The sequence below is a fragment of the Sapajus apella genome, unplaced genomic scaffold (assembly GCF_009761245.1).
Source record: "Sapajus apella isolate SASKATOON/1434 unplaced genomic scaffold, GSC_monkey_1.0 scaffold48, whole genome shotgun sequence".
In the NCBI taxonomy this organism is placed as follows: Eukaryota; Metazoa; Chordata; class Mammalia; order Primates; family Cebidae; genus Sapajus; species Sapajus apella.
This window is the reverse complement of record NW_022436988.1, coordinates 15,765,893-15,786,940: the sequence shown is the minus strand read 5'-3', so window position 1 is coordinate 15,786,940 and position 21,048 is coordinate 15,765,893. Positions and strand designations below refer to the sequence as shown.

General features: G+C 40.9%; 1 protein-coding gene across 2 annotated transcripts in view; it reads right to left on the bottom strand.

Moving 5' to 3' along the window:
• The window catches only part of PRKCA (protein kinase C alpha), a 492,002-nt gene that overhangs the window by 450,213 nt on the left and 20,741 nt on the right, over positions 1-21,048 (bottom strand). The window lies entirely within an intron of this gene.

Below are 21,048 nucleotides of genomic sequence, written 5' to 3'. Positions count from 1 at the left end.
TTTTTTTGTTGTTGTTTGTTTTTCATGCCAGTTTCATTTAAGAATGTCTCGATGAAGCATTAACAATTATTGATTCTGGGCCAGGTGCAGTGGCTCACACCTGTAATCCCAGCATTTCGGAAAGCAGAGGCAGGTGGATCACAATGCAAGGAGTTGGAGACCAGCCTGGCCAACATGGTGAAACCCCATCTCTACTAAGAATACAGAAATTACCTGCGCATGCTGGCAGGTGCCTGTAGTCCCAGATACTTGGGAAGCCGGGGCAGGAGAATAACTTGAACCAGGGAGGTGGAGGTTGCAGTGAGCCAAGATGGGGCCAGCCACTGCTCTCCAGTCTGGGCACAGAGTGAGACTCTGTCTCAAAAAAACCCCAAAAATTATTGATTCTGTATTAATATTCTGACACATAAAGCATTTGGTTATACTCTAGGGATGAGATCTGTCCTGAGCTAAGCAGCCAGTCTCTCCATGAAACACCATTTTTACTTGAAAGAACAATTTCAATATGGTTATTTAGAGTTGGATATTTGGCAGATACTTTTCTGAAATACAATAAAGTGAGTCTGTTGCTTCACTTAAGTAACTGACAGAATTTATTGCCAATGATAAATGTGAGCTTCCAAGTGAAAAATATAAAATTTTTGAAAACGTGCATCTACCATCAGCTTGATGGCCACCTAATACTTAAAAGCTGTTCGAGATTGATGGCGATACTAACAATCGTGACTTTTTTTTTTTTTGATGTTGTATAATGAAATGTGTCAACATTTAGGAGACCTGCAAAACTCAATGAAATAGTGTTTTCCAAACTAAAGAATGAGGTCACACCAACACATAAAAGAGCCATTCAACACATAAGATGGGCCAATATGAAACACAGACACTGTTTCATTCTCTACCTTGCAGCCAACCTTGGAGAAACTATCACTTGCCAACTACCACTATCAAAAATATCAAAGAATTTCTCCAGTTACCTGAAAAAGCTATTAAAAGTACTCCCTTCTTTTTTCAATTATGTATCTATGTTAGACATATATACTTCAGCCAAAACATATCACAACAGATTGAAGCAGAAGCAGCTGAGAGTCCAACTGTGTTTTATTTAAGTCAGACAGAAGAGGGATGTAAAACACCACTCTTCCTACTAAATTTTTTTTTTGTTTGGGAAAATACAGTCCTTTTTCCTAAAATTATGTCGTTTATGTAACTGTATAAAGGGATTACTACTACTATTTTAAATCAATTAATAAATCTTTTAAATCTCTCATTTTAAATTTCTAATACGATCAATATCAGTAAATAAAATCTATATAAACAAAAGTTCTTTCAAGTCCCCAATATATATATATATATATTTTTTGAGAGGGAGTCTCGCTCTGTCGCCCAGGCTGGAGTGCATGGCACAATCTCAGCTCACTGCAACCTCTGCCTCCCAGGCTCAAGTGATTCTCCTGCCTCAGCCTCCTGAGTAGCTCAGATTACAGGCAAAAGCCACCATGCCCAGCTAATTTTTTGTATTTTTAGTAGAGACAGCGTTTCATCACATTGACCAGGCTGGTCTCGAACTCCTGACGTCAAGTGATCTGCCCACCTCGGCCACTCAAAGTACTGGGATTACAGGCATGAGTCACTGTGCCAAAAACCATCCTGAGACCTAAAAGTTTGAGAACCAGTGCCTTAATTTATATTTAAAAATTCAAGCCGGGCGCGGTGGCTCAAGCCTCTAATCCCAGCACTTTGGGAGGCCGAGGCGGGTGGATCTCGAGGTCAAGAGATCGAGACCATCCTGGTCAACATGGTGAAACCCCGTCTCTACTAAAAATACAAAAAATTAGCTGGGCATGGTGGCACGTGCCTGTAATCCCAGCTACTCAAGAGGCTGAGGCAGGAGAATTGCCTGAACCCAGGAGGCGGAGGTTGCGGTGAGCCAAGATCACGCCATTGCACTCCAGCCTGGGTAACAAGAGCGAAACTCCGCCTCAAAAAAAAAAAAAAAATTCAACATGTTCAACTCTGTGATATTTCCAAATAAAAACAAATTTCTGGTATCATAGGACGTAAGCACCATTTCTAATAAGCTTGGCTTTTAAAAAAATATACTATGTTGTTATGCCCAGAGATCCTCTCTTAGGGTCTGGTAGTTTTCATACTAAAATCCACCCAACAGAAAGGCACAATGCCACACACCTATAATCCCAACCACTCAGGAGGCTGAAGCAAGAGGCTTGATTGAGCCCGAGAGTTCAAGTCCAACCTGAGCAATAGAACAAGACTGTGTCTCTATTTTTTTTAATTTAAAAAAGATAACCCAACAGCTTATCTTTTACTGGCATTCAGTCTTTCATTCAGAATGTAGTTACTAAGCACATTTTAGCAGATGCTAGAAATATCAGCAACTCTGCCCTTGTGGAAATTATGTTCCAGTGGTGGTCATCCACCACCTACTTATGTATTCATTCCATAAAATTAACTAACCATCTATTATATGCCAGGCACTGTGCTTGGTCTTCTCAGAATCAAATTGCTGATACGCTTAACTGCAATTTTTATTAGGGCTATGAGTTTCATTTTCAAGTATTTTCAAAATTTTTGCTCATTTCCAAATTTCCTTGAAGTTCAGAGGGATTTCTTCATCCTCAATCTGAAGTCTATTGCTTCTATGTATTTTTCCTGCCTGCAATTTCATGATAAAATAACTCAAGTTTTAAGGTAAGAGAAATACATTAATAATCAGAAGGACTGTGGTACACTCAGCCACCTCCCTGACACTGACTTTCTCATTTCTGCGATTAAAAAAAAAAAAAAAAAAAAAAAAAAGGAAAACAGTCCCCAACCCTGAGCTCTGGGAAAGCCAGCTTCCAGCACTTCAGGAAGGGACTGCATCCCTCGGGAGGCTTAAGGAAAGTGAAAGCTGCCCCTATTGGCAGGATGACCCAGGACAACCCGGATTTCCTTATAAAACTAATTAGGCAAGTGATGGTATATATAAACACTACTCTGAAAGTCATTAAAGCAAGATTCCAGAGGAAACTGAAAGATAATTGTCCGTTAGTTACACAGGCTGAACATAAATGACTGCTTCAGAAACTTGACTTTCTAACAAGGTTTTCTAATTCAATCACAATTTAAATACATACACAAACACACACACACACACACACACACACACACAAAGTAGCTAGAAAACTGGTGTCGGAGGTAATGGTGGGAACACAGAAATAAATCTCAAATGTGTGAATTGATAACAATTCTTTAATCCTGTGTAGTTTGCTACTTCCAAAGCAAGTTAGGGTATAAAAGTTCGTAGGAAAATCCAGCAATGGCAGGGAGGGAAGGGAGCATTTAGTTTACAAAATAGGAGACAAATGAGAAAAATAAAAGGAAATAAAAGGGGTAATCCTTGATTCTGGGCACATGCAGGCACATTACATAAAACAAGCTTGATCATACTGCAATACGTATATTCATTTTTTTCAGTAAAAATCTGAATGCGCCATGTGAGATACAAAGTAAGTTATGAGGTATGGTAGTACAAGTCTGTAACCCCAGCTACTTGGGAGACTGAGGCAGGAAAATCACTTGAACCTGGGAGGCAGAGCTTGTAGTGAGCCGAGATTGCACAAGTGCACTCCAGCCTAGGCAACAGAGTAGGACTTCATCTCAAAATAAATAAAGTATAGTTATTACTTCTGCCAACCAACAGGGCTTATCAATACCTGTGACAAATGGAAAGCTTTGGAGTCAAACAGGCTTGATTCAGATCACAGTTTTGCCACTTACCAGCTACCATTTACTTACATTTCTAAGCCTATTTCCTCATCTCTAAAACGGGGATGCCAACACTAGCTTCACAAGGATGATTATGTAACTTAGCCAGCACGGAGATAAGCTAATAACAGCTAATTGTTGTTTTTTGTTTTTTGTTTTTTGTTTTTGTAGAGATGAGTTTCGCCATGTTGGCCAGCCTGGTCTCGAACTCCTGAGCTCAAGCTATCTGCCCACCTCAACCTCCCACAGTGCTGGGATTACAGATGTGAGCCACCGCACCTGACACAGCTAGCTGTTTCTATTAGAAAAGCTAAACAGTGTACTCAAAAAACATAAAAATAAAGCCAAGAACTAGTACATGTGCAATCACTGCTAAAGGAACTAAGAGATTGGGCGATCGTGTTGGTCTTAGGTGGTCAGAAAACATTTCCCGAAAAAACGGCTCTAAGGAGCACTTCAAACTCCCTTTTAAAATGCTGAATAGGACATTTCCATTCATCGATATCGTTCTTGCGCTTTAGGAGCCTGTGACAATTATTTATTGAATGGTCACTGTGATGAAACATACTTAGTCAGTGGTTCTTAATTTTTCTTTGGTCACGGCCCCCCTGGAAAGCCTAATGAAAAATATGGAAGGAACCTCTCCCCAGAAAATGCTGCTGACAATTTTTTCTTCTCTACATTTGGCAGGGATGGAGCCCAAGAAACCCACACATGAGCCCTCACTGAAAACATACAATGGTAGGCATTATGGTGCTATCGATTTTAAAATAAAGCCCAAGGTCACCTGGTCCAGCCTCATAATTCAGATGATTCAGATACAAACAAGCACCAAGTTTCTCTTCCACCATGCCTTACCTCAGCAAATGGATCACCATCCAGCCTATTGCACAAGCTGAGAACCTAGAATTCAGCCTGGATAGTCCCTGTCCTTCGACCCCCTCCATATCTAATCTTCCACTAAGTCGGGTCCATTTTTCAATATGGCCTCTCAGGTCCACCACCTCCTCTGTCCCAGTTGCCATCACTTTCAGGGATGACTGTTCAACAGTACCTAACTGGTATAGCCTCACTCCCTCCAGTCCTCCTCCAATCTTGTCTCTACACAGCAGGCCAAATGATGTATCAAAACCACCTTCCCCTACCCCATACTCACTTATACTCCTTCGGTAGGTTTCCATGACAACCAACCAAACAAGGGAAACTTTCTGTTTCAAAGAAGTTAAGCCACACTCAGTGATGGATAACAAAGAGTGATATGGCCCCAGATTAGACAAGAGGGAAAAAAAAGTGATACAGAAAAAGCTAAGCATGGCAGAGAGGAAATGGATTAAGTACCAAAAATCATGAACAGCCCCCTATGTATATGCCCAGTCACTTAGGAAATCAAGTACTAGCAGTAACTTAGCCCTTAAGTTACTTAAACTTATATGCATAAAATAGCATATGACCTATGTTCGGCATGGTAAATGAAACAACCATCTCGCCCCTCCCTAATTTTGGAAATTAAAAGTACAAAAAAAATTATTCGGGTTCTCAACATCCAAAATTATCTACTTTTAACATCTTGGCATATTTGCATCTTTCTTAAAAAAAGAAATAGAGAATTTATGCAGAGTAGAAAGGCAAATGTAAAAATAAATCAACTCAAATGCCAACACACAGAAATAATATCATTAACACTAAGCAAAAACCATTCTAGCCGTCTTTCTATGAACATGGAGGGGAGACATGTAATTTTATGAAAATGGGAATATATTCCAGGTGCTATTTTCATTTCTGATATAATTTAAATTTTGACTCTATCAAAATAAAATTAATGAAATTTCAGATTAAGAGACGGTGAAAATATTAAAAAGCTGAAGCAATTTTTTTGAACAGTACTTCCATTTTAGGCAGAATCAGTTGAATCTACTTTCAAAGATGGGGACACCAACAAGCTTATACCTCCTCTTAGCTTTCCTCTCTCTGCCTCCAGACTTTGGCTCAGTTACACTGTTTTTATAGTTTCTAGGTTTATAATGTTCACTTTCTGTCCTGTCCCTGTAATTCCCTGGCTTGGCATTAGTTCTATTACATTCAAAGAGGTTCTGAGGCTCACCCTGCCTCCTAAAGTTATCTCCATCTCTAAAGTGTTTATTATGATTCAGCTTTTTTTTTCCCTAAGACAGTCTCACGATCTCAGTGAGCCAAGAACGTGCCTAGGCTGGAGTGCATGGTGCAACCTTGGCTCACTGCAACCTCTGCCTCCCGGGTTCAAGCGGTTCTCCTGCCTCAGCCTCCTTAGTAGCTAGGACTACAGGCGTAAGCCACCATGATGGGCTAATTTTTTGTATTTTGTTGTTGTTAGTAGAGACGGGGTTTCACCGTGTTAGCCAGGATGGTCTTGATCTCCTGACCTCATGATCCACCCGCCTCAGCCTCCCAAAGTGCTGGGATTACAGGCATGAGCCACCACCATGCCCAGCCATGATTCAGACTTTAGATGCATAGAGTTCAACACTCCCTCAAAAGTAGGGACCACAACTGACTTAGTCACTGGTGCATTTTTGGTGTCTGTGCACAGCGGGTGCTCCAGAAAGAGCTGCAGAATGGCTGAATTTATAAATGCAGAACAGTGTCAAGATAGCTTATGACCTATCAGACCATATATATCTACAACCCATATAGGATAATATAAAATCTTGAATTCTTTGTGTAAGATCTGTAAGAAAATAATTCATTAGAAATCATTATCACGTGCCACTGCACTCCAGCCTGGACAACAGAGGGAGACTCTGTCAAAGAACAAAGGAATGAAGGGACAAAAGAATGAAAGAAAGAATATTTATCACGTTCTTATAAGCCTTTCTTGGTAAATTGCAAAGGTATAAGGATATATAAATGTTTAGGGTAACATGCAAAACACATGTTTATTCACATAAATGAAAGAGAAACTGTATTCTAATGATAACCAGGCTAAAAGTTCAATTTCAAACTCTAAGCTGCTATCGCACTGTGGTAGGATCATATCTGCACGGTCAAGCACCTATTTAATTATTTGTGATTGATTACCATTGATGAAACATCTCCTTAAAAGAGTCCCTTTCTTTGAGTACTCCTTGCTCAAAACTCTAGGATTGTTTAGGAAGTGCTTTTTACCTTTCAGCGAACTTCTTGAGGTGAGATATTCAGATTTGACATGCACACACAACGCAAGGCATGGCTCCTTGCCATGCAAGAATTACATGCACCCAGATTTCAGAACAACATGCCTCACTTGATTTTGTATCTCCAGAAAGATATCTCACAGCAAACACAAAGATAGTAAATTTTTTTTAATTACTTAATATCCCTCAGAATTTACACCTTAGAGATTAAGCGCAGGGGAAAAAAATGTTGCCATGCTCTGACGGAACGAAACTGAAGAGCTTAATATTCACTGACTGCTGCCCAGAGAGCAGTACTACATACAGTGAAGAAATCATGAGGCTTGCCATGTCACAAAATTTGTATTTTAAATAGTAGAAAGCTATCAGCTTTCTAGACACAGAGGTCTGTGAACATCAAAAAATTATGATTCAGCAATGTATCCCGAAATATGTGGTTTTGTAAGACTTACCCAAGAAAGAAATTTTAAAAAGACACACACACACAAAAAAGAAAAAGATAGAAAAAAAAAAAGACTTACCTACTCCGAAAAAGAAAGAAAAGAAGGGTGAAAAAGAATAAGAAGACCCATGCAAGTGACTTTTCAGATCTATAATAATGAATCTGCTATGCTTGCAGGAATAAATAATATAAGGACTCAAATGGACCCACACTTCTCTGATTCCCACAGGACTCTCTTTGGGCTGATTCCTGGCACTCGTCACTTTTAACAGCAGCTCACTGCCAAGTTCCTTGTTGGGCCCACAGGACTTCAACTGGCTACCTTACCCTCTGAACTGCCAAACGATTTTAGCAAAATTTATTGCTTCTGGCTAAAGATATTTACAGTTGCTGTATTAAAGGTGAATATGAATGACTTCTAAATACAGCATGTCTCAGGTATTCAAATTCAGAGAAGCATTGCTTGCTTAGAACACAACAGCACCCTATTGTGACATTTTCCTTGGCTCTACATTAAGCATTTTAAATACACTAATATGTAAGCTCTAATTTTTCCTTTGAATGTGATTTAGGCTCTCTCACCCTAAAACAAAAAATGTCAAGCAGCCATGATCACACTTATGCCAAATTAATTTTGGGGGGAAAAAAGAAAACACTGTTTGCACAGTAGAAGCACTACTAAGTCCTTATGGACCCGGTCTGCTCTGAGAACTTCCTGAACATTCAAAACTTAACATCAAAATGGGGCCATATTCTGACAAATGAAAACAAGCAAGCAAAAAACAAAACAAACAAACAAACAACAACAAAAAAAAACCACCCTGCCACTTCTGATACCAGGATTCTGCAGTCCCTTGTTGAGAGCTCATTTGTCTACCCAAAACCTCATTCCTTTGGTAACTGATTTCCATTATTGAGACTATCTTCAAGCAAATGACCATTGCTTTGGACTAATCAATGGTCTGAAACAAACATTTTATGGTGTGTAACATGTTTGTAAAGCTTAAATGTCCTTTTTATCAGTTCCCCCAAAGAGTTTAATACGTAAATGAGATGAAGACATGTTTAACACAGAACTAATCCACACCATTTTAACTCCAAAATGGCCCTTACTGTTAAGCCAGGAAGAGCACAGCAAATGGTAAGGCTTACACGTTTAGCTCATGTAATAGGAATTACACTGTAGACCTTTCACTTTCACCTCCATTACATAATTTTATAAAAGCCGTTTGAAAATCTGATGAAGCATGCATTCATATTTAATTGGCAGATTGCAAGGTAGGTTCTTAATATTAAGGGGTTTTTTGGTTGCCATTTCCATAAAAACATTCTGGTTCTTTGTGGTGGCCTTCAGAGGCAAGCTGCCACTCTTTGTTCAGCAACTGGAAGAAATCAGATAGGGTTTGGGGTTAACGCAGTAAAAGGAAACAGCGTCTATTTAAAGGTCTTTGGGGAAGAATGCAGGGAGTCAAGGAAAAGCCACAGATTCTGCAGCGCACTGTTTTTTAAACGTATGCCAAAACAGCTGTTACATTTCTTTCTTTTTAAGTTCCCCACAAGTAGTAATGAAAAAAAAGCAATATTAAGGGTCTAAGATGAACAGAAGAAAAACTAAACTGGCTTTACCGGAGCAGCTTTTTCAATAACTCTAGGAAAACTGTAGGAGTCACATAAGAAAAACTTTTAGCATAAACTAAAATTAAACCTAAGTTAGCTTCAGAGTGGTTACAAAAAATTAAACATTATTTGTGTTAAGGAGAGGGATCTTATTCCAAGTGGAAGCATAAGAAATGTGGGATTATTGGAAAGAATTCATCTCCCTGTTGAGCCACTGTTTTCAGAAGGCCTAATTTTAAAAGAAAGATTAAATATTTCGGCAAATAAAGAACAGAATCTCAATGCTAGCTCACTGAGGCCTGATATAGGAAGAATATGCTGAACTGGAAGCTTTGTAACACTCTGGAAGGTTATAACTCCGGACATAACGGTGTTGCAAGTCAGCTTCCAAAACCAGCCATCCTATCTCTCAGTTGATACTGTAACAGTTACCCTTTCATTTAAGCACCGTCTCTCACATTCCTTTTGATAGCACAAGAGCTCTCAGAATCAAAATGATCATCCATTCCTTAACCTATTCAGTTTCTCCCCTCAATATAGACCCATGGACTCTTCAATAAATAAATGTCTAAGGAATGCCATCAAGAGAGACTCAGGCCTGTGTGTGCCCAAGTATGTTCTTGTCATTTTCTTCTATTACCCTCAGGATCAGGAAACACACTTCCAAATGGAGTTATACCATAGCCTGCTGAATTTTGTTGTTCTCTACAAAAATCACTTGCCATAAACAGTTTTGGTCAGAGTCTCTGAGACACCGCTGTACAAAACTCCTGCCAGGAAGAGCCAATTAAAATTGGAAAAACATCTTTGTTGGTTATACTACATTCCACAAAATGTGGTGGTTTTTTTTGTTTTTTTTTCACCCCCTTCTCCCACTGCAGGCTCCTCAAAGCCCAGATACAGCTGCAGAATCTTGGTTCATTTGTGTTTTAAATTTAAGTCTGTAAGACAGTTTTGAATAACAGCCTGGAAACCCCATATGTTTAAAATGAGCAGGGGGAATGTTATGTCCTTACCATACCAAATTTGCTTTGCTGAAGAGTTGCATAATGAAAATAATCCCGGAAGTCAGAAAAACTAATACAACGAAAAGGTACAGCCCTAACAGATGCTCCCGTGCCAGCCTTTCCTCATCCCCCCCTCTCAACAATAACAATTTAGTCAAGCAGCATTAGGTGCTTATGCTAATATTCAGAGCATGGTTCAGAGCCAAAGTAGGGTTTTGCACAGTAAGTCAAGAGAGGCCATTCTGAAAATTGGACTGAAGTCTTCAGTCTAGGGCCAGGCAGAAATGAGTAGTGACAAGCTTGGTCAGTGACCAAAGAAAGCCCATGTTTTCTGGTTACGGCAGCTGAGACATGGTAGCCTCAAGCATGGTATAAAATCCAAATATTCCCTGAATAAAGAAACATGAAATGTGAAGCCAGGTTATAAACAATACTCAAGAGATTTTCAAAATGCCTTAGGAAACCAATCATTCAGGAAGAACTGCTAGAGGAATTCACAGAGTTAAAACTACCTTTCCCAGCACAATAAATCAATACTCAATTGAAAATTAAGGCCAAAAAAAAAAAGAAAAATCAGGTTTAAACACACACACACACACACAACCCTCCACACTGCTTACAAATTTTAGCAATAAGAGGTTTTTTTTTTAATTGGCTTTTTGACTTATAGAAAGACACAAAGTGATTAATCATTATGGTCTAAAGCTTCAGCATTTAAGATTACAAGAATTCCATGGAGTCAAGCTCGTTTAACATTCAAAGAGAAATCAAAAAGCCAGCATCAAGTTTTCCAGTACTCCCCCTTAAAAAAAAAAAAGAAAAAGAAGAAGGCATTGAGGTATATAATAAAAAGTTAAAAAATTAGGCTTATTAGCTCAACCACATTTAAAACTTAGATCCAGGCTGGGTGCAGTGGCTCACGCCTGTAATCCCAGAATTTTAGGAGGCCAAGGCAGGTGGATTGCTTGAGACCAGGAGTTTGAGACAAGCCTGAGAAACATGACAAACCCTCATCTCTAAAAAAAAAAAAAAAATACAAAAATTAGCTGGCCACGTTGGCACCCACTTAATGCCACTGTACTCCAGCCTGCATGACAGAGTGAGCCTGTCTCAAAACAAAATGTTAGGTCTACCACAAGCAACACTCACCTCTTAGAAACTTGGTTTTCCCACTTGTAAAATGAAGGAAAATCTTTACTTGCTGAGGTCTGAGACAAGGTGAGGTCACTGTCCTTAGGGGATCACCAATGATTTCTATTCTTTTGCCATCCCCTCACCTTGCATCCTCTCCTCACCCTCAGACACCTGAGTCTCCCTGTAAACTCCCTGCCTGACCCCTTCCCATCGTCCTCCCAGGACTCTGAGCTTGACTCTGTGGAGAAAGTAAAAATGATCTATTCTATTAAACAGATTTCTAAAACAATAAAGAAGGCACAGCTGGCCAGGTGCAGTGGCTCATGCCCATAACCCCAGCACTTTGGGAGGCCAAGTTGGCTGGATCACCTGAGGTCAGGAGTTCGAGACCGGCCTGGTCAGCATGGTGAAACCCCATCACTACTAACAATACAAAAAATTAGCCGGACGTGGTGGCAGGCACCTGTAATCCCAGCTACTCAAGAGACTGAGGCAGGAAAATCGCTTGAGCCTGGGAGGTGGAGGTTGCAGTGAGCAGAGATCACACCATTGCACTCCAGCCTGGGCAACAAAAGTGAAACTCCATCTCAACAACAGCAACAACAACAAAAAGGCAGGTCTATCAGCAGCAGAGTCAATCCTAAAATGAAGGGCAATAAATGACAAAATCTCTGATCACATTCAAGGGTTCAAATGGGATCTTGTATTTTCACAGAATCAGCACCCAGGCTAAGCATGGATCAGAGCTTGAAAAACATGGGAAATAGAAAAAAGCAGCTTTTGGCTCAAGCCTGTAATCCCAGCACTTTGGGAGGCCGAGGCGGGTGGATCACGAGGTCAAGAGATCGAGACCATCCTGGTCAACATGGTGAAACCCCGTCTCTACTAAAAATACAAAAAATCAGCTGGGCATGGTGGCGCGTGCCTGTAGTCCCAGCTACTCAGGAGGCTGAGGCAGGAGAATTGCCTGAACCCAGGAGGCGGAGGTTGCGGTGAGCCAAGATCGCGCCATTGCACTCCAGCCTGGGTAACAAGAGCGAAACTCTGTCTCAAAAAAAAAAAAAGAAAGAAAAAAGCAGCTTTAAGAGCAAAGCTACAAGGCTCTAGCACATGGTCCCCAGCAGAAAGGTAAATAAACTGCATGATGGAGATCATGCTGGTCTAGACAAGTTCTGCCTGTATATCTGGTTCCATCCTACACTACAGGCTCTGCTTCTGGACAACAGTGGGGCTGTCCCCTCCTTTCTACTCTCTTTCAGATGCAGAGTCCTTCCTATCTACTATGATGTTAAAAAAAAAAAAAAAAAAAATACAAGCATTGTGACTCGCACCTGTAATCCCAAAACTTCGGGAGGCCAAGGTGGCTGGATCACCTGAGGTCAGAAGTTCAAGACCAGCCTGACCAACATAGGGAAACCCCATCTCTACTAAAACTACAAAATTAGCTGGGCGTGGTGGTGCATGCCTGTAATCCCATCAACTCAGAAGGCTGAGGCAGGAGAATCACTTGAACCCAGGAGGCAGAGGTTGCAGTGAGCGTCTGAGATCACACCACTGCACTCCAGCCTGGGCAACAAGAATGAAAGTCCATCTCAAACACACACACACACACACACACACACACAGAGAGAGAGAGAGAAAGAGAGAGAGAGAGAGACACACACACACAAACATCTGCAGGGGTTCAGGAGTTGACAAATTAACCAGAGAAGAGTAAAACATCACAACATCTATGAATGCCCAATGTTTAATAACTTACTATATAAAGGGTACTTTTAAATTATCTCCCCCCCAAAAAAATAAGCCAAGAGGAGAGGGGAAGAAAGAGCAAAGGGCAATAAATAGCCAAAATCTCTAAGAAGAAATACAAATGGCCAATTTGAGTTTGCATCTTGGGGTTTTTCTTCCGGAAACATTCCTTCTTCCTTGAACTCCATTTCATCCCCTGGAAGAGAATCCTTGAGATGCCTCCCATTCAACCAGATCTTGGCTTAAACACGACGTCCTTACAGAAGCCCTGTCTCTTGCAGGTTGGGTTAGGAACCACCAATATTTGTCTGCATGTCAAGCATACTTCAACTGGCAACATCTATCAACTGTTCAATTGACTCTTCCACTAGACTGTAAACACAGCGACAGAAGTATCATATACTTCAATCTTGTTTTATATTATGTCCCACACATCTAAAAAAAGGATATGGTATCTAGTACTTGATGAATTCATTCAACAAATATCAAGCACTCCCTGTATTTCAGGCACTATTAATTAAAGTGGGAAAAAAAACCCAGAAGTCATCCATAATAAAAATGGATGAAATTCAAACAATGATGAGATATAATTGTTTAGCTTAACAGGCAATTTATTTTTAAAGATAACATATGGTACCTGGGAAGATAAAACGAAAACTCACCCTCATACACTGCCAGTGGAAGAGTGCTTGGTTGAAATGAAATTTAGTAACTATTCTGAGGATAATGTGATAAGATGGATCAAGAGTCTTAAAAAGGTTGATACCGTGTAGCCTAGTCATCTTGCCCCTAGGAATTTATCCTAAGTAGTTATCTACAAAGGAAAAACCTGATAAACAAGGTATTCATCATAGTATTCCTCACATTAGTGAAAATTAGAACAATGATAGTGTCTAAAATGAACAAAATGGTAAAAGATATTCTATAAAATGGAATATTAACACACGTTTTCAAAAATATGTAATCATGTGGGAAATGATCACAATATATTCTCTTAAATTGTAATAACATATACATAACATACAATTTAACATTTTAACCCTTTTTAAGCACACAGTTCCACAGCATTAGGTACACTCACACCATTCTGCAACCATCATCATCATCCATCTGCAGAACGTTTTCTTCCCAAACTGGAACTACCATTAAAAACTAACATCCCACTGGGTGTAGTGGCTCTCACCTGTTAGCCCAGCACTTTGAAAGGCCAAGGTGGGAGGAATGCTTGAGGTCAAGAGTCTGAGAACAGCCTGGGCAACATAATGATACCTCATCTCCACTGAAAAAATTAAAAAAAAAAAAAAATAGCCAGGCATGGTGGCGCATGTCTTGTAGTCTCAGCTACTAGGGAGGCTGAGATGGTTGAGCCAGGAGATGGAGGCTGTAGTGAGCTATGATCACACCACTGCAGTCCAGCCTGGGTGACAGTGTGAGATCCTGCCTCAAAAAATTAAAAACAAAAACTAACTTCCCATTTTCCCCTACACCCAGCCCACTACCATTCTACTTTCTCTCTCCATGAATTTGAGAAGCAAAAGAAAAAAAAAAACTATAAAAATAAGTGCTTTAAGAAGAAAGAGATAATGTGTAGTTTATATTGTCTTAGAGAAAGTTTCCATTAAGAAAAGTCTATAGCAATGCATTTTGCAACTAAGAGGTTATGCTAGCGACACAGCTGTCAGAAGTTTCCTTCCCAGAAACAAAGATAACACAGATGGGGCAGAGACCAGAACACTCCTAAGATATTCCCATTCTGCCCTGTACCTTCCAACCCTTCTCCAGGTAGCTCCGCTTCTCCTCTCCCCACCTCTTAAGATTAAGTTGTGGGGTTTGCTCTGCCCTATGACTATGAGAGGAAGTGTTTTTGAGCTGACGCAATGAAAAGCCCATGAGCAATCCTCCAGTCTCTCTTCCCTAGCTCCTGAAAGATCTGGCCTTAGGTTCTAGATACTAAGATCCTACAAGTCTGTGTGGAAGAGTGTCCCTATACTGACTCTCAATGAATATGAACCAGCAAGGGGGAAGCAGACCTCTGAAGTGTTAAGCCACTGAGATTTGGAGATCAATGTGTTGCTACAGAATAGAACTTTGCTGATCACAATTAACACAACAAAAGTATAAAGCTACTAAATACCTAAAACAGCATTAACCAGATGGGAGAGCATAGTAACCACATCAGAGTCTTCAGAAGATAAAAGAGATGAGAGGTACAAAGGGTTCTGTTTATATGCAAGCACAGAAGAGGAAAAAAAGATGCAGGGAGAGTCTGAGGCGACAGGAAACATGGGATACAGTCTTTCAGCCCAAACCACCAAGATGAGGCCGTCAGAAAACACAGCTAATTAGATAGCCACAGCCCTAAGCTCCCTTCCCCCGATAAATAACCTGAGTCCAAGGAGCAGGGAGATAAGATTCCAAATTATTCTTTCTGACATCCCATCTCGACACATCATCTCAAAAGCACTAAATAAAACTTATCTTCAGGGCTAGCAGCAGCATCTTAGACATACTCCCTTGTTAATTTATGGAGCTCCTCCAGAGATTAAAAGTATAGAGCAAATACTAATGCAGATCAAAATCTTACTAAAAGAGGACAGAAGTAAATAATATATCCAAGACCAGAAACAATAACCATACAAACAGGAATGTGCCTTATTCATTCCTGCTGGGATCCCTGCAGGGACAGAACCCATAAATCTCATGCCTATCAGCTTCATTCGCGCTCACAGACGAGTCCAAAATTGTTTTTTCTGTTGCTATTTTAAAGTCCATCTTAACTAATTTATAAAATTTTGTAATCTAGTTATTGTCAGTGTACACGATTTTCCAAATATCTCTTTCCTACAATCATCCTGAGACCCTCTTAATATTTGAAAATGGAGTTGAGTCTTTAATGGAATATTTTAGCTTAATAAAATCTCTCTCAAGCACCAACAAATGCTTGCCTACTGATCCGCTTTATCTCTTCTGATAGGATGAATAGATATTACAGCTGTATGATTCTAAAAATTAATAATAAATCCTTTTACAGATACAGATAAATGTCCTGGATAAGTAAATAAAGGAAAGAGGGCAACAGCTGGGTTTGGTACCTCCCTGAGTCACACATCAATATTACCTCCAGGGGCCTGGCTCGGTGGCTCACAGCCTGCAATCCCAGCACTTTGGGAGGCAGAGGCGGGTGGATCACCTAAGGTCAGGAGTTTGAGACCAGCCTAGCCAACATGGCAAAACCCCATCTTTACTAAAAATACAAAAAGTTAGCTGGGCAGGGTGGAGGGTGCCTGTAATCCCAGCTACTTGGGAGGCTGAGGCAGGAGAATCTCTTGAAACTTGGGGGCAGAGGTTGCAGTTAGCCAAGATTACACCACTATACTGCAGCCTGGGCGACAAGAGTGAAACTCTTGTCAAAAAAAAAAAAAAAATCTCCAGGAAAACAGCTTAACTTCCCAGTTGTTTCCATCTGTATTAGTACCCAACAGACCAGCATAGGGAGGGCACTGAATAACAGCAGCTCAGTGGGGACTAGGTATTGAATGCATGGAAACAAAAGAACAAAGAAATCCAATTTTATCAGTTTCTTTCTAAAGACAGATAACATGATTCACACCATTTTCATCCCGGTTGGCTGCAAAAAGACCAACATTTCAATCAAAGACAATGTATGGGAAAACAGAACTATCCTGGTAAATGATGGGGTGTGTTTGACTGAGCAAGCCCTGGTAACTCTCCAGGGAATTACTGCTCAGATAACTGCAGTGGTGTTTCTTTGACTCTACCCATTACAATGAAGCTCCAGCCTCCACAGGCCAGCAGAGCAGCTCCCGTCTTGAAACCTCATCCTATCTATGGCTTAAAATTCTCTCTTCTCTTGGCTTTCCTAAAACCACAGCTCCTGGTTTTGTTCCTGCCTCTCTGGGCAACCCGTGCCCTCTCTTGTTCATTCTCATCTCCGTAGATGACTAAACTATGCTGATTGCATCAGCTCTCTCATCTTTCCTGTCTGTGCCTTCCTCCAGGCACTCAAATCCTTGCCATTCATTCAACTTAACTTGTAAGCAGATGACTCTCCAGCCCTGGCTGCGTCTCTCAGCTCAAGCACCTAAATCCAGCTGCCTTCCCAGCACCCCGTCCCTGCACTATACACCTGGAGACCTCTAAGGCACTTCTCATTCAACAGGTTTAAAACCACATGGTCTCCCCTGAAACCACATGGTCTTCCTCTAGCATGCTACATAATAGGGAATGGGCACCACAGTCCTCTGACCTTTGATACCCTCCCCTCCCTTCCACATCCAATTCATGTCCAGCTGATCTCTCCTCCTAAATAGGATCCTGGATTTGCAGACCTTTCTCCTCCACCACGTCTCTGATTTCTGGAAACAAGACTCTTATCAGAATGAGGAAAGACCTCCCAACAGGCTGCCCCATCCATTCTTGCCCACTTATAGGTAGTTCTTCACATAACGGTAGGCTTGATTCTCCTACACGAGAAGACATTAATCAGGTCACCTCCTCGCTTAAAGCCCTTTCAAAGATTCCCATGGTTCCTGGGCTAAAGGACTGAATTTTTAACATGGACTAAGACCTGCAGGGTGGCTCCTCCCTCCTTCTCCAGCCTCTTCCCACCCATAATACTCCTCATTCAAAGCACTCCAGCAAATGAGATCAGCCTTCAGATCTTTTTTTTTTGAGATGGAGGCTCTGTCACCCAGGCTGGAGTTCAGTGGCACCATCTCAGCTCACTACCACCTCCACCTCCCAGGTTCAATCGATTCCCCTGCCTCATCCTCCCGAGTAGCTGAGATTACAGGCATGCACCACCATGCCTGGCTAATCTTCATATTTTTAGTAGAGACGGGCTTGTCTCAAATGCCTGACCTCAAGTGATCCACCCACCTCAGCCTCCCAAAGTGCTAGGATTACAGGCACGAACCACTGCGCCTGGCCTCTGCCTTCAGTTAGTTTCTAGAACCCTTTTAGGGCCCTTGCATTTGCTGGTTGCTTTCCCTAGAAGGCTTTTCCTTTCATTTTCAATTGGTTACATCCTTTTATCCTTTAGAGTACATTCAAATATTATTTCCAGCTGGGTGTGGCAGCTCATGCCTGTAATCCCAACACTTTGGGAAGCCAAGGTAGAAGGATCATTGTCTGAGGCCAGGAGTTCAAGACCAGCCTGGATAACATAGTGAGACCCCCATCTCCTCTAAGAAAAAAAATTATCTTTTAATAGCCAGGCACAGGGGCATGTGCCTGTTAATACCCAGCTAGTTGGGGGGCTGAGGCAGGAGGACTGAGCCCAGGAGATTGAGATTGCAGTGAGCTATGATCACTACTGCACTCTTACTTGGGCAACAGAGGGGATGATGCTATCTTCTCAGGTGAGATGTTCCTGATGCTTCAGACTAAGTTAGGTTCCAGTTATACAATGCCAAAATCCCGTGGCTCTTTCCTTCATAACTCCGGATGCAGTCTTCGGATTATCGGGTTAGTGGCTGGGTCCATCACTAGAGGGACTCCAGCAGACATAGTTGGAGCTTTGCTCACTTGTATCTCCAGCATCAGACACTGTGGCTGGCAAATATGGCAATGAATCCTTAGGGGGAAAATCTGTTGAATAGTCACCTAAAATTTTAGACCTCATTCTGTGAAATAATTCTCCTCCAAACTTGTCGTCTTGATATGATTATATGTGAACCCATGTTCATGCATCTTTGAAACCTCCTCAATCTTATGTTTGCCAGACTCAGCCACACTTGTTTTATATCATCATATACCACCAGGATATAAGACAGGAAATTAAAGAGCATGCTCTTACAGGCAGATTTTTACAATTTATTATGGGTGAGTGAGGGCAGAGGGCAGGGAAGACAACATTTGCTTTTAAAAATATGCCAAACCCATGGAGGAATTACCTTCAAAAATCTTTTTTTATGAAATGTCAGAAAAATCCATGTGCTGAGAAAAACAAAATGAACCAATATGAAGATCTACATTCAAACAGTAACCCAGTCACGTAGTTGTGTGATTTGGGCAACACTTAACCTGAGTTGCATCCAGAAAATAATCTGTCTCATTTGGTGAAGACTAAATGAGAAAAAAAAAACTACATAAAGTGCCTAACAATGGGCCATACACAAATGGGGTTCCTGACAAATGTGAGGTCCTCCGATTATTCCTAGTAACTAGCATGGTACCTGCTAACTAATTATTAGCTGTGTGAATGGATGGTAACCAGTCATAGACGGAGATCTTGGAGGCTTCACATCAACCATAAAACCTAAAACTTCACACAAAAGGCCAGTTTTAAAAGGGGGAAAGGTGGAGAGGGATGAGGCAGGAATGAAAATCACTTTAAAGGTCAAATCTGCAAAAATAGGATTTGTGTATGCAAAAGCATGCAGTCCTGTAAACTCAAAAGTAATCCTAGGGCTCTCTAGCCAGCTCAAAGGATTGTGAATGAGCTTTCAATAAATCACAACCACCCACCCCTTAGGGCTTTTTCTCCCTACTCTGCACCCAGTTCTCAGGGGGTTTTCAGGAACATTTGCCTCCCAACTTGCTGTTTCCAACATGACTTTCTCTTCTGTGGATTTATGAATAGGACGCTCTACTCTTCCTACCATCAAGCATTGCTGAGGTGAGGACCCCACTATTTTACCCTTCTTTATGGTTCCTTTAAGATCAAACACAAAAGTCTACTCCTAATATTTTGTTATTTCCTGTCCAGATTTTTTTTTAAGTGGGGCAAGGGGTGCCAGAGTGAAGACTTGTGTCACAGAGCTCTGTAAAAGACCACAACATCAATACGTGACTCAAATACCAAATCTGAACTGCATGGAGCTCCCATAAATAGTAATAATCATCAGCATGGGCCCAACAAAAGTTAGAAAAATTTAACATTTTACATGCTGCTAATAAAGAAAAATAACATCAGGGATAAAAAGGATTGTTGGTTCCCCCCCACCCCATTCTAAACCAACTCAGTTCGGGCCTAAGGCCAATACACAATGACCAACGGTTTGTTTTGCATGAAATGTTCAATATTTCAATGGATAACATTTTTAGGAAACATTTTTACTGGCATAGTTGCTTGTTTCTCTGAGATGCTGTGCATCTAGGGAAGAATTAAAAGAAGTGGGGGAAATATGTTATATAAACACTTACTAGAAGGGTGATTCAGAGCTTGCAAGGATTTTTCTTTATTCTCAGAGGAGATCTGTAGCTAGGGAGAGACTTGAAAAGGATAGAGACTAGGAATGACAAATTTTTGTCTCCTATGCCAATTCCAATCAACCAATATGTAATGGCCACAGAAGCCCTAAATTTGAGAATAATTCTGAAGCTGAATGAAGACCGTAACTAATGAGTGTAATCGGCCATAGTTTCTGGCAAGAATGTCATACATTTGCTATCCCTACTGCAGTCCAATTCCCCCATTTACACACACGAGGACAAATGCCTATACTGGAGCCAAATCAAGGTTACCTAATTTCCAGTCTACTTCTCTTTTATCACATTGAAAAGTCTCTTGAATTTTTTTTTATATATTGACTTATACATATTGACTTTTTTTCCGAGATGGAGTCCCGCTCAGCTGCCCATGCTAGAGAGCAGTGGCACTATCCCAGCTCACTGCAACCTCTGCCTCCTGGGTTCAAGCAATTCTCTAGGATTACAGGCACACAAACCACCATGCCTAATTTGTGTGTGTGTGTGGGGGGGGGTGTATTTTTAGAAGAGATGGGGTTTCACCATGTTGGCCAGGCTGGTCTTGAACTCCCGACCTCAGATGATCCACCTGCCTCAGCTTCCTGTACTGCTGAGATTACACAGGCATGAGCCACTGCGCCCAGCCTATATTTCTTTATAAAAACACCCTTTAATATTTTCTGCATCTAAGTCATATTTATCTAGGTATAAACTCCCTGATAAGAGAGGAGAGACTAATTTTTATGAAAACTCTCCTTCTCCCTATCAATGTTTGTGTAAAGTTCTTCTATACACAGCAGGTTCAAGGGTTGTTGACCATCTGCTGCTCCAAACAGGAACATACCCAATTCACCTCTTACTCTCTTTGCCCCCAGATGTTCTAGTGCACAAAAATAACTAAAACCCAATTTTGATCTTATGTTGAAAATTGAAAGACCAGGAAAAAAAAAAAAAAGACCCTATGTACAGT